This window comes from Pteropus vampyrus, unplaced genomic scaffold (assembly GCF_000151845.1).
Source record: "Pteropus vampyrus isolate Shadow unplaced genomic scaffold, Pvam_2.0 Scaffold1, whole genome shotgun sequence".
Taxonomy (NCBI): domain Eukaryota; kingdom Metazoa; phylum Chordata; class Mammalia; order Chiroptera; family Pteropodidae; genus Pteropus; species Pteropus vampyrus.
The window spans coordinates 39,686,875-39,701,529 of record NW_011888782.1 but is presented as its reverse complement, the minus strand read 5'-3'; positions in this window follow the sequence as shown (position 1 = coordinate 39,701,529).

The window sequence follows — 14,655 nt, the reverse complement described above, 5'->3', positions numbered from 1 at the left end:
TTTTTTTTGTCAAAGCCCCATAATGGTCCTGGGAACAAATTTATTAAAACACTGAACTTAATGCCTAGTGCATGGCTGGTATTTGAAATATATTTGGTGGTTAAATAAGTAGATGAATAAATGTATCGACTTTCATTCTTATTCTTCTATGCCTTTATTTACTGACCTCCACTCCAAATCTATTTCTATTATTTCCTACATCCCCCTGATTCAGAATATTTAATCTAAATTATTTTGTTTTTGCTTATACAGAATATTTCAAATGCTCTATCACTCGCATCTTCATTTTCTTAGCTCACACTAAATGTTAAAAATATGTCTGTCTTATAACCACTAGACAATGAGCACCTTAAATACAGATATTATTATTATTATTATCAATCTTTGTATTACAGAGTTTGAAATATAAAAGCTGCACAATAATTCTTTTCAATAGATGAAAGTTAAAAACGTTTGTTGAAATTATCAGATCTATTTTACAAAGTTAATATCTAGTATATTTGGTTCACATATTAATAAATGAATATATAACACTTATTTAGTTCATACTGATATAACAAAGTATTTTAGACTGAGTAGCTTACAATAGAAATTTATTTCTCAAAGTTCTGAAAGCTGGAAGAAATTTAGAAATAGAAATTTATTTCTCAAAGAAACAATAGAAATTTATTTCTCAAAGTTCTGGAAGCTGGAAGTCCAAGATTGGGATGCCAAAATTGTTGTGTTCTGGTCAGAGCCCTGTTTCCAGTTGCAGACTGCTGACCTCTCATTGAATCTTCACAGCAGAGAGCAAAGAGAGGAAGCAAGCTTTCTATTACTCTTTTAAGGACACTAATCTCATGATAAGGGATCCATCCTTATGACTTCATCTAATTCTAATTACATCTCGAAGGCTCCACCTCTTAATACTATCACATTCATGGGTAAAGTTGTAACATATGAATTTTGGGGGAGACAGAAACATATATGTAGTTTTATTATGGACTTTTGTTATGGGCTGCATATATATTTTTTATATGTAATATTTTGTGTTTCGTGTATATATCACAATTATGGTTTTATTTATATTTGCAGCGATTAAATATCATCTATACATAGTATTACAATTAATGGTGAGATGGAATAGAGGCATAAAAATATCAAAATAATTTATACAAACACAATCTAAAAAGCACAAATATATTGTTTTTACAAAAAGTTTTCAAATTTAATTAGATAATTTAAACTTTTATTTAGTTCCATATATTTGAGAGCACTTCATCAGTAACCACTTCAAATGCTTTAAGTACAATAATTAATTAGCTATTTCACACAAAATGCCTCAGTAAATGAGCTTTGCTCTTCCTCTTTTATAAATTAAGAACTGTATCTCTAAGTGGGTTAAGTTCTCACAACATCTTATTTTTTTAATGACAGGGGTATATTTTAAAATACTTTTCTAATAATTCCGGTATTACATACATCATTTCAAAGGAAAAATATTAATACCAGTGGATAAGGGAGAAATAGGTATAATGTTTAACTTAACAATCGTATATTAAAAGCCTAGTTCTCTACTACTTGATTTTCTTCTATATAACTCTGCCTATGTAATTTTACCCATTTTCACATTTTCCTATATGCATAAATAATACCTTTCATTAAATTAGATATGTAAACTGAGGCCGATTTCTTGCTCTGGGCTTTCGTTTATTTGTTATATAAAGTTATATCATTTTTAGAGAGTTGTTATATTGACTAAATTAATACAAAGGCCTTAGCATAATGTTGGACAGATGTTGGATATACTCCAGTGGTTGAATTTCTCCCTCTAAATTTTTTTTCAGCATTTTCATGTCTATTCACAATTATACTGTTTGGAGATAGACAGTGTACCAGTAGCTCAAATAAACTTAATAATGAAAAATTAACTGGTGTAATAGAGGTCTTTTGGCTAAAGGCTTGAACCTCAAACCACAGTTGTACATTTAATTAAAACTCATGACCAACTTGTACCCTTTCATGTGTTTCTCCTTTTGTCAGAATGCCTGTATAAATTGCTCTTTCCTCAAGTATCTAAGTACAACCCCAATTCTCTGTGTCTAAGCAGATATAATTACTGTGTCTTTTACAAAACAAAAAGTTTCAGGTGACATAGTATGAACTTTCTCCTCTTCAACTTGTGATTTCTATCATTGCATCCTTCTTATTTATGCACAGTTATGTTCTAGGCTCTTGAGTCCATTTTTGTCTCCTCCAGATGGAGAGAAAACAAAACAAAACAAAAAAACATTTGCTTGTATTGTTCATATAAGCCACAAAAAGTCCTCTAATGAGAAATAAAGATTCTATTGTACCAATCAAGAATATGGAATGTATGTGATAGATAGGAGTAAAGGGAGCTAAATAAATGATGACAGAAGGAGATTTAACTTTGGGTGGCAAACACACAATGTAGTATACATATGACATATTATTGAATTGTATACTTGAAACCTATGCAATTTTTTTTAAACAAATGTCACCCCAATAAATTTAATAAAAAATATGGAATGGGATAGAAAATAGTAGGGATTTTTTCTATAGTTATTTAGTGCGTAATTGAAAACAAAGTTTTAATATATTTTTGCTTAGTAATTTTGCTCACAATAACATACAGTGACATTATAACTTGGCTGGTTCTTTTGTTTATGATTTTACCCAGGTAGAACAGATTTATAGCTGAGGTCTGAAATATAAATTAAAGTCTGCCATGGTTAATCTGATAAATGTTCCACAGAGTTGGCACAATCTCTTGCATGTTTATCATGTGCTTAGAAAGAGAAGCAGCCTTCTCAATGGTGTATGTATTAGTACCATGGAAGTCATTACTATATTTAAAGGAACTAATTGAAAATATTTCCAAAATTTAATAACATGTAAAAATTGTTTTAAAGCTTATATTTAGAAAGTACAGTTTAGATAAATCTTTCTTTTCATAGGGCACGTACTGTAGAAAACAAATGCAAATTGGCCAGCAAAAATTTGGGCATGACCAGACTCAAAAATGAAACAAACTAATAGGTTCACTTGCCAGCAGTGTTTCAATTCTGACTAACAGATGATCATTTGGCACCTTAGAACATGGGAATGATTGACTCTACATGACCAACATTTCACACATCCTAAGCTGGTGCAGGTAGAGGTGGGTAATTACTTCAGCCACCCTCGGGGAAAAGAGGGAGCAGGTGTTAGGCTGCCAGCACAGCTCTAGTTTCAACTCATTTTAAATATAAATGTAGCTAGTGGTAAGAGCCAAGAAATTTGGGTCAGTTGAGGTTTCTGCCATCTCGATTTGAGGGATCATAATTGAGTTTTTGCCTCTCTGACCTGATTCTTTCTAATGCATTTCCCATATTGGTAACTTTAAAATTTTACTTTTCCCTAAGCTCTTTGTGTTTTTGTAGAGTCACTGAGTATAGAACTCATATGCTGTTTCAGTAATAGTAACAACTAACAAATTTGTCTTTTGGAAGATTTACTGCATCATCTTGCCTGACAGAACAGCTTATCACAGAAAGGATAGATTTGTCTATTTGTTTCATGGAGTTCTTTATTCTCTGTTATAGCTATAGAAAAACTGGAGAAGGGAAGGTGCAGAAAGTGAGTGATTACAAAGGGAAATGATTTAAAAAGAAGAAATTTAAATGATGGAAAGCTAAGTAGGAAAAAGTGATCTTTTTTTTTCTCTTTAAAAAAAACTAGTAGGAAAATTAATAGTCAGATATTAAATATGACTAATCCTGATTTATTACTAAAAATGACCTACTGTGTCTCATTTTCTCACTAGCCCTCGTCTCTTGCTCATACTACTGATATGTGTTTGCACATTGTACATTCCTTTAAAGATGCTTCATTTTTCAAGTACATTTCTTGCTAACTGAGGCTTGTCTTCTTAAAGGTCAGATCTGAGCAGCGAAAGGGTTTGTTAAATTTCCTATTTAGCAATTCTTGGTAGAAAAATGCTCTCTTAAAAGTATTACATGTTTTCCTGTTTTTGTAACCAGACACTACTGAACACAATTCCCCTTTTCTAATGGCATAGAGACACGAATATGAGCACTTTTTCTTTAGTAAACAATTGTCCCTATTTATCCTCAGGGACTATTTAGGAATCCAGAACTGTTTGACCTATAATAACTAGATGTGCTTTACAAAGTTCTTTGTGTTTCACAGATATTTACTTTCTCAGTTCAGTTTCAGGAAGTAGGTTTTCACTTCTTGCAACTGCTTAAAAACTACTCCTTTCTGTGGCCACTAATTTGCCCCCTTAAATGCCTTGGCCCCAGGAAAAGAGATAATCGCCTTTGTAGAATTGTGTGCGAAATTCTTTTTGAAAATCTCATTTAAGAGTTAACCGCAAAAACTTTTGTGCATTATTTTATTGCTAAGAGGAAATTTTTTGTTTCTTTCTGGATTTCAGACATATTCTAGATACTCAAGGTTGTTGAGAATCAAACCTTAAAAAGCGAGATATCAATTTTTTTTTTTTCGGTTTGTGTTTTCATTGCATTCCTTTTTTATACAAGTATATTTAATTTGATATCATTTCCTTCATTTCTTGCTTAAATTCTTCCTCATTTTATGATTTAAAATTGATGTTTTATCTTCTAACTCCCAGAGTTCTAATCTCTTATACTGGCTGGATGACATAACATTAATTTATGTGTGAATTTATTCTGCTTCAGTGATATAAGTTTCCCTTAGCATTATTTTATGCATCTACCAGATTATATTATGATTAAATCTATCATAGATGTTTTTCTTTACATATTTATTTAGCTGACACTAGGTAAAACTTAAATAGCCTAATTCGCTTTTCATACATAATTTACAACTTCTAAATTTGAATTTATAACTTCTGATTTCTGTGACCATTTTTGGTACACAGTTACCAAAGAGGAGAGAAGATTTCTATAACAAGAAAATAATAAAATTTAAAGAGACGGCAGGAAATTCCAATATATGAAATTTCTAATATCATATATCATTGTCAATATATTGACATGCAGGGAATATTTTGAGAAATTTGTCATTGCATAGTAACCTAACCACAGTTATTCGGGTCACATTGACTTTAATCTCAGTCTTGCCTCTGTTACTTATAAATTGTGTAATCTTGAGAACATCAATCAATTCTCTGAGGGTCCATTTCTTTCTTCATAAAATAGTTTTAGTATTTACAACCATACCTAATTTTATTGTGCTTTACTTTATTGCACTTTGCAGATATTGCATTTTTTATAAATTAATGGTTTGTGGAAATTCTGCATTAAACAAGTCTGTCAGGAGCATTTTTCCAATAGCATTTTGCTCACTTCATGTCTGTGTAACATTTGTAATTCTTGCAATATTTCAAACTTTTTCATCATTAGTATATTTTTTACAGTGATCTGTGATCAGTGATTTTTGATTTTACTACTGTAATTGTTTTGGGGTGCCATGAACCATGCCCATATGACAATAAACTTAACCGATCAATGTTGTGTGTGTTCTGACTAGTCCATTGACCAGCTGTTACCCCATCTCTCTTCCTCTCCATGGGCCTCCCTATTTCCTGAGATGCAACGATATTGAAATTAGGCCATTTAATAATCCTACAATTGCCTCTAAATGTTTAAGTGAAAGGAAGAGGTACATATCTCTCACTTAAAATCAAAAGCTAGAAATGATTAAGTTTAGTAAGGATGGCATGTCAAAAGCTGAGATAAGCCAGAAGCTAGGCCTCTCATACCAAACAGCCAATCTGTGAACACAAACACACACACACACACACACACACACACAAAGTTCTTGAAGGAAATAAAAAATGTGACTCCAATGAATGTGGGAATGATAAGAAAGCAAAAACAGCCTTATCGCTGACATGGAGAAAGCTTTAGTGGTCTGGGTAAATCAAATCAGCCACAACATTTCCTGAAGCCAAAGCCTAATTCAGAGCAAGGCCCTAATTCTCTTCAATTCCATGAAGGCTCAGAGAGATTAGGATGCTCTAAAAGAAAGTTTGAAGCAGAGGTTGGTTCATGAGGTTTAAGGAAAGAAGCCATTCCCATAACATAAAATTGCACGATGAAGCAGCAAATTCTGATGTAGAAGGTGTAGCCAGTTATTCAGAAGATCTTGCTAAAATAATTAATGAAGGTGACTACACTAAACAACAGATTTTCAAAGCAGAAGAAACAGCCTCATGTTCGAAGAAGATGACATCTAAGACTTTCATAGCTAGAGGAGAGAAATCAATATTTAGCTTCAAAGGACAAGCCGACAATTTTGTCAGGGCTAATGCAGCTGGTGACTTTAAGTTAAAGCCAATACTCATTTCTCATTCTGAAAATCTGAGGACGCTTAAGAATTATCCTAAATCTGCTCTACCTGTGCTCTATAAATGGAAAACAAAGCCTCGATGACAACATGGTTTACTGAATATTTTAAGCCCACTGTTGAGACCTACTATTCAGAAAAAAAAAATTATTTCAAAATATTAATGCTCATTGATAATGCACCTGGTCACCTAGAGCTCTAATGGAGATGTACAATGAGATTAATCCTGTTTTCAAACATGCTTACAGAACATCCATTCTCCAGCCCATGAGTCAAAGAGTAATTTCAACTTTCAAGTCTTACTATTTAATAAATACATTTTTACATAGAAGTCTTACTATTTAAGATATACATATATAAGGCTATAGCTGCCATAAGAGAGTGAGTCTTCTGATGGAATTACGTAAAGTAAATTGAAGACCTATTGAAATTAATTTACCATTTTAAATGCCATTAAGAACATTTGTGATTCATGAGAAAAGGTCAAAATATTAACATTAACAGGACCTTGGAAGAAGTTGATTCTAATCCTTGCAAATGACTTTGAGAGGATCAAGACTCCATTGGGGGAAGCAACTGCAGTTGTAGTGGAAATAGCAAGAACACAAGAATTAGAACTGGAGCCTACACATGTGACTGAATTCATGTAATCTCATACTAAAACTTTAGCTGATGAGGAGATGAGAAAAAAAGCGTTTTCTTGAAATGGAATCTACTCCTGATGAAGATGCTGTGAAGATTGTTTAAATGAAAACAAAGGATGTAGAATAGTATATAAATTTAGTTGATAAAGCAACAGAAGATTTGAGAGGATTGACTCTAATTTTGAGAGAAGTTCTATGGGAAAATGCTATCAAACAGTACTGCAAGCTACAGAGAAATAATTCATTAAAGGAAGAGTTGATTGGTGCAACAGAGTTAATTATTCTTATTTTAAGAAATTGTCATAGCCATCCCAACCTTCATCAACCACCACCCTGATCATCCAGCAGCCATCAGCACCATGGCAAGACATTTTACCAGCAAAAGGAATATGACTTGCTAAAGGCTCAGATGATGGTTTGCATTTCTCAGCAGTGAAGTATTTTTTAAATTTAGGTATGTACATTGCTTTCTTAGACATAATGCTATTGTACATTTACTAGAATCAGTATAGTGTAAACATAATTTCCATATGCACTGAGAAACCAAAGAATTCATGTGACTGGCTTTATTGTGGTGGCCTGGAACCAAATCACAGTATCTCTGAGGTATACCTATAATTTGGAGAGTGAGGTATTGTATACAAATACCTAGCAACATATTGAGTAAATAGTGGATATTTAATAGATTATATTTTCATTATTTGGCTGTTTTAGGTTTTCTCTATTATTTAAACACTGTTTATATATTTTGTTCTCAATAGATTTGGAAAAATTAGCTTAACATTTCCTACAATAAACCTTTAATGTCTATTAATCAAACTTGAGATATCCTTATGAATCCTCTTCAGTCATGATTATTTCTTCACTTTTCATTTTTATCATCATTCTCTTCAATATAGCCCTTAGGATATCACAAAGAAAATCAGGTGTACTTGTGAAATTTGAAGCAGAGTACTTACTAGGTGTATAAATCTAGGTGCTTCTAAGATCTCATATGTAAATGAAAACAACAAATACCTACCTTTTAAAAGTCGTAACTATTAAATAAGTTAAGGTATGTGAAAGTTATAACACAAAGTCTCCCAAATGGAGTACATTCACAAATAACATCCTTCTTCTTGCCAGTTTGCACTGGGGCTCTGAAGCAAGCATCACACAATACAGCCACTAAAAAGTCCCTGTTGTGATCAATCTCTAATTCCTCTGATTTGTCCAGGGACATTCTGACTTACAATTTTGCAAGTTTTATCTTTTTTCCCTGAAGTTTTTTATCCTAATGCTTTAAACTAGCCTTCCCTCTATAGTTGTGATTTCTACTTCTCTCCTAATTATGCTATTTTTTTCACAGTTTTGGTTAAATGACTTTTCTTTTCCAGTCCAGGATTACCCATGCTCAACACAGCCTAACTGCTCACAAAATTCTTCAAGTGTGGACAGCCCAGTAGTGATGAGCATTTAGAATACATCTTTATTTCTCCAATTCAATGGCTACATTTTTGGAGTCAGTACTTATCTAGATGAGACACTTTTAAGTCGGCTAACCAGAATTTAGTCACAGAACTTTGGTGGAAATAATGACTAGTCTAGAAATTGTCACATAAGGAATGGTAGTAAGAACTGAACATTGCTTGTTACATTAAATAAAAAAAAAATTTAAAGAGGATATAAGTGCTTTTTTCAGGTATCTGGTAGGCTACTATAAGAAAAAAGCAAAGAAAACTTTTATTTTAATATCAAAAATGAGATTAAATTATGTGAAAGAAAAGGAAAGGACTACATATTTTTTTAAAAAGCACAATATGAAAAAATAATAGAAATGTAATAAAGAACTCCTTGTTACTAAAAATATGAAGCAGATGAACAATACTTCTTTCTTCTCAGGCTCCACCAAATGGAGGTAAGTTGAGAAAATATAAAGAGAATTAATGGTAAAAGTAAATTATTAGGATAATAGGCAGTTTAGGTGCACTCAGTGCTAACATTCTTCAATCCTAGTTGACTTTTTTGAGACAGGACACAAAGAAAGACTTTTTCTAAGAAAATAGTATATGGACCCCATATATAATATGGAGAGATTTAATTAAAAAATGTAAAAGTGGAAATTCTCCAGTTTCAGGGAGGTGGTATCTCCAGGCGCCAGCCCCCAGGGAGAGCAGTAACTCAGTTACAGGGAGGTGATATCTCCAGGCCCCAGCCCCAGGAGAAGCGCAACATTCCAAGGTGCAGATGATAAAACTGTCTACTAGGCCCTGTTTGATCTGAGAGTTCCTCGGATACATTTATCTTTGTACAAAACGTTAACGGCTAACTTCTGCTTCTTGTAATCTGCTTATTCAAGGATGTAGTTGGAGGCTTTATAAGCTGCCTCCTCTAGAAGCTCGGGGCTGATCTCTAACCCTGCATGGTAGAGAGTCAGTCATCGGCAGCTAATAAAGGCTCATAATTAATCTCAATTGGCTCCGTGGGTCTTAGAATCGTTCACGCCATAACACTTGGAGGTCCCAGCGAGATCTCTCCAACGGGGGAGATCTCCTAAGACCCGCGACTCCAGCCGCCTTGGGCGAGGACCTGCTTGTCCAGGGGATGGCTGCTGAGAGATGTTCCTCAGCCCCGAACACCAGGCAGACTCGCCCAGGAGGGCAGGTGGACAAAAAGGTTTAATTCTGTAACAGTTGGGCATGAGCCATCTGGAGCAGCTTCACTGGTGAGTAAGACTGTGCTTGGATCTGTCTGTCGGTGGGCCCTAAAGAGAACTAGTGGAAGGCTGAATGCAGCAATACTTTCCTAGTCTGGTCAAGGTCAGAGACGTCAGACTTGACTCCAGGTATTCAGTTTTCTGGTGCGCTAGCGTTTTGTGTTACCTGTAGTTTGTCTTGTCTGTCTGTATTGTGTCTGTCTGTCCGGACCGGCTGAATGTACTGTTACCCTCCTATTACTTTAGCTTTCATAAGTTTACTTAGTTTGATTCTTTCCTTAGGTCTGGCCTCTGTGGCCCCACCCGACTGGATGTTAGGTCAGAGGCTGATCCTAGCCCTGGCTTATTTGGCTTTTGTGGAGATTTTCTCTTTTCTTGCCTGTCTTTACCAACATGGGTCAGGCTTCCTCCTCGAATTGTCCTACCCCCCTGCAGTGCCTCCTTAACCAATTTAAGGATTTTAAGAGACGAGCCCAAGCCTACGGAGCTAATGTCACTCCCTTCGACCTCCAAAGGTTCTACCAGTTAGAGTGGCCCACATTTAGAACAGGGTGGCCATCAGAAGGGTCACTCGACCTGCAAGCAGCCTTTCAGGTGCAGGATATCATCTACAGAGATCCTGGTCACCCTGATCAAGCTCCATATATTGATGTGTGGGTCTATATCGTTTCTGATGCCCACAAGTACTTGAAGGGCTGCCACTGTGGTCAAGAGTCAAGGGTGACTCCCAAGCATATCCTTCTCTCAGCACTGAAGGGGCAAAAGGAGAAACCGTCCGGACAGGCACCTAACTCTCTTTACCCTGTCTTACAGGAACTCCCTGAGGACCCCGAGATCATTACTCCTCCCCCTTACTTCCCTCATAACCCGTTCCTGTCTCCGTCCAACTGAGAGGCAAAACGTCTCTGGAGCCCTCCCCATACCCGCACTGGAGCTGTGTATTTGTCCCCACAAGACCCTGACCCTGCTCCTGATTCCTCGAACCAGGCAGCAGTCCTGGCCTCACTCCGGCAATTGGCACCCCTGGTTGGGGGAGAAACCCAGAGGCCATTCATGGTCTATGTCCCTTTCTCCACCAGTGATTTATACAATTGGAAACACCAGAACCCCTCATTCTCAGAGAAACCCCAGGGATTAATCTCTCTCCTAGAGACTATTTTCTTTACCCACCAGCCCTCTCGGGACAATTGTTAGCAACTTCTCCAGGTCCTGTTTACCTCAGAGGAGTGGGAACAAATTCTGAGGGAGGCTGCAAGGACGGTATTAGAGCCCAACAGGCAGCATTCCACTTATCTGGCCCGTGCCCAACATGTTTTCCTGAACACCTGTCCGCCTTGGGACTCCAACACGGACCAAAGTAAGGAGGCTCTCCAATGGTATCGCCAGCTTCTGCTCCAGGGCCTCTGGTCTGCTGCCTGACGACCCATTAACTTATCTAAGGTAAGCGAGATCTTCCAAGCTAAGGATGAATCACTGGCGGCGTTCCTGGAACGACTTTTAGAGTTGTACCTGTTATATACCCTTATTGACCCAGAGGACCCTAATAATAGGAGGGCTGTAAAGTTAGCCTTTGTTAGTCAGTCAGCCCCAGATATTAGAAAGAAACTGCAGAGGATGGAAGAATTTGAAGGAAAGAACCTGTCTGAACTGGTCAAGATAGCCCAACGAGTATCCAACAATAGAGATGATGTAGATATAGCACAGACCAAGAAGATGACCAAGGTCCTGCTTGCAACCATGCAAGGAGCCAATCCAAAGGGCCCTGTCCTCTAGTCAGATCAAGGCTATTCTGAGGATACCCCAGCCATGCACCAAGCGACAGGTTCGAGAGTTCCTGGGAGCAGTAGGTTACTGCAGGCTTTGGTTTCCGGCGTTTGCAGAAATAGCTAAGCCCCTGTACACCAGTACCAGAGGGAAAGGAGAGGACCTAGCCTGGAAAAAGAAAGAAAGGAAGGCATTTGAAGCCCCGAAGGCAGCCCTAACCACAGCCCCTGCATTAGCCCTGCCTAACCTGGAAAAGCCATTCCAGCTCTTTGTTACCAAGGTGTGGGGAATCGCTAAAGGGGTCCTGACGCAGACCCTAGGACCCTGGAAGCAACCAGTTGCATACCTCTCCAAAAGATTGGACTACGTGGCAGCAAGATGGCCCAGCTGTTTAAGGGCAATCGCTGCCACTGCAATCCTCACTAAGGAAGCCCTAAAATTGACACTAGGGCAGACCCTCCAGATCATCGCCCCACACGCAATTGAGTCAGTGCTTCGCAGTCCAGTGGACTGGTGGGTTTCCAATGCTCGAATCACCCAGTATCAGGTCCTGCTTCTCAACCCACCCCACATACAGTTCTTGAAAACTGCCGCACTCAACCCAGCCACCCTACTGCCTGATGATGACCCTCGCCAATCCCTACATGACTGTCTTGAGGTCCTAGAGAACGTCACCTGCACCAGACCGGACCTAACATACAGCCCTTGGCCGAACTCGGATGCTACTCTATTTACGGATGGGAGTAGTTTCATCTCAGAAAGAGTCAGGTATGCTGGGGCTGCAGTGGTTACCACCGAGACTGTCATCTGGGCAAAAGCCCTAAGCCATGGAACTTCAGCTCAGCAGGCTGAACTAGTACCAGTGACTCAAGCTCTGTGGTGGGGTAAAAACAAAACTGTTAATATCTATATGGATAGCAGGTATGCCTTTGCCACGGCACATGCACATGGGGTGTTATATAAGGAAAGGGGGCTACTGACCTCGGGAAGAAAAGAAATCGAGAATAAGGAAAAAAATACTAGCCCTGCTTGAGGCAATTTGGCTGCCAAAGAAAGTGGCAATGATCCACTGCCCAGGGCACCAGAACTCGGGCTCTGAGGTAGCACAAGACAACTCCTTCGCTGGTCAGACAACAAAGGAGGCTGCCTGAAAACTAGAGGGGCCAATTGACATTCTGCCAGCCCTACCTCCCAGAGTGCTAGCAGACACCCCTACCTACACTCCAGGGGAAGTTGAACTATGCAACAAGCTGGGAGGAAAAATATAATCTACTGGGTGGGTTAGGATTCTGGATGGCCGCATTGTAGTACCTGAGGCCTTGGGCCGAGACCTTATAACCCAGATTCACCAGAGCACTCACTTGGGAAGGACCAAGTTAATTGAACTGATGAAAAGAGACTATTACATCCGGGGCTGCAACGAATGGCTAAGCAGGTATCAGCCCAGTGCCACATCTGCGCACAAGTGAATCCAGGGCCCTCCAAGGAAGTACAACAAGGGCTAAGGCTTCATGGACAGGCACTGGGGGAACACTGGGAGTTGGATTTCACTGAGGTCAGCCCGGGAACCTTTGGATTCAAGTACTTGCTTGTGTTCATTTACACTTTTTCAGGATGGATTGAAGCTTTCCCCACCAAGCAGAAGACAGCTCAGGTAGTAGCAAAGAAATTAGTCTCAGAAATAGTGCCTCGATTTGGCCTGCCCATAACACTGGGGCTGACAATGGCCCGGCGTTCATCGCCCAGATCAGCCAATCTCTAGCAAAGGTGTTAGGGATCAATTAGAAATTGCATTGCATTTATAGGCCGCAGAGTTCAGGGCAAGCAGAAAGAATGAATAGAACCTTGAAAGAAACCTTAACTAAGTTCAAGCTGGAAACTGACAAAAACTGGGTGAGTCTCCTCCTCCCTTTTGCCCTGTTAAGGGCACGGTGCACATCCTATTGTAAGGGCATATGAAATAATGTTTGGAATACCCCCTCCTCTCTTCCCCAAGTTAGGGGAAGAAAAGCTAACAGAAGTTCATAATTTTTTACTGCTTAAGTCTTTGCAGGCCCTCCATCTCTCACAGCAGGAGACCCACCAACTGGTCTCTGCCACCAGAACAACCACTCAGCATCCAGTCCAGCCACACAACCACACTCCAGGTGATTGGATCTGGGTGAAGAAAATACAGCCTGCTTTTCTTGAGCCCCGCTGGAACGGACTTTTCTCTGTCATCCTCACAATACTCACTGCGGTCAAGGTAGCTGGGCGCCGTCATTGGATTCACCATACTAGGATCAAGGCTGCTCATCCACCATAGACATCGGAACAATGGACCCTGCCTGTAATATCGGTCTAACCGCCTGTATCAGTTCCAACTACTGGTCCCAGGGGACATATAACTTCTGTGTACTAGTTCACGTTATCCCTCAAGTGTATTTCTACTCCAGGGAAGGGGGCCCCGAATATTTCCAGTACATAAACCATCACAAAGAGGGCGCCTATCCTAATACCTGCACTAGTAGGCCTAGGTGTGGCAGGATCAACTGCTATTGGAGCGGCAGCCTTAGTAACAGGGGATTCTAATTACTAGACCCTGAGTCAACAAGTAGATAGGGACTTGCAAGACTTAGAGACGTCGGTTTCTCACCTAGAGACCTCCATAAACTCCCTAGCAGAGGTAGTCTTACAGAATAGGAAAGGACCGGATCTCCTCTTCCTGAAACAGGGAGGTCTCTGCGTGGCTCTGGGTGAAACCTGCTGTTTCTATGCTAATCATTCAGGTATTATTAGAGATAGTTTAGCCCTGGTCAGACAGAGACTCTGTGACAGAGAAGAACAATGTCAGCAGATAGTTCCCCAGATATATTTATCTTTGTACAAAGCATTAAAGGCTAACTTCTGCTTCTCGTAATCTGCTTATTCAAGGATGTAGTTGGAGGCTTTATAAGCTGCCTCCTCTGGAAGTTTGGGGCTGATCTCTAACCCTGCGTGGTAGAGAGTCAGTCATCGGCAGCTAATAAAGGCTCATAATTAATCTCAATTGGCTCCGTGGGTCTTAGAATCATTCGCGCCATAACAGAAGTAGTTAATAAACAATAGTTATCTATGAATGTTATGGTAGACTATAAAAAGGATACGTATAGTATGAGACTCTTGAACAAGCAATAGGTGACAATCATAACCATTTTTTCTTTTTTAGGTTGTGTAAAAAATTTTAGAAGATCC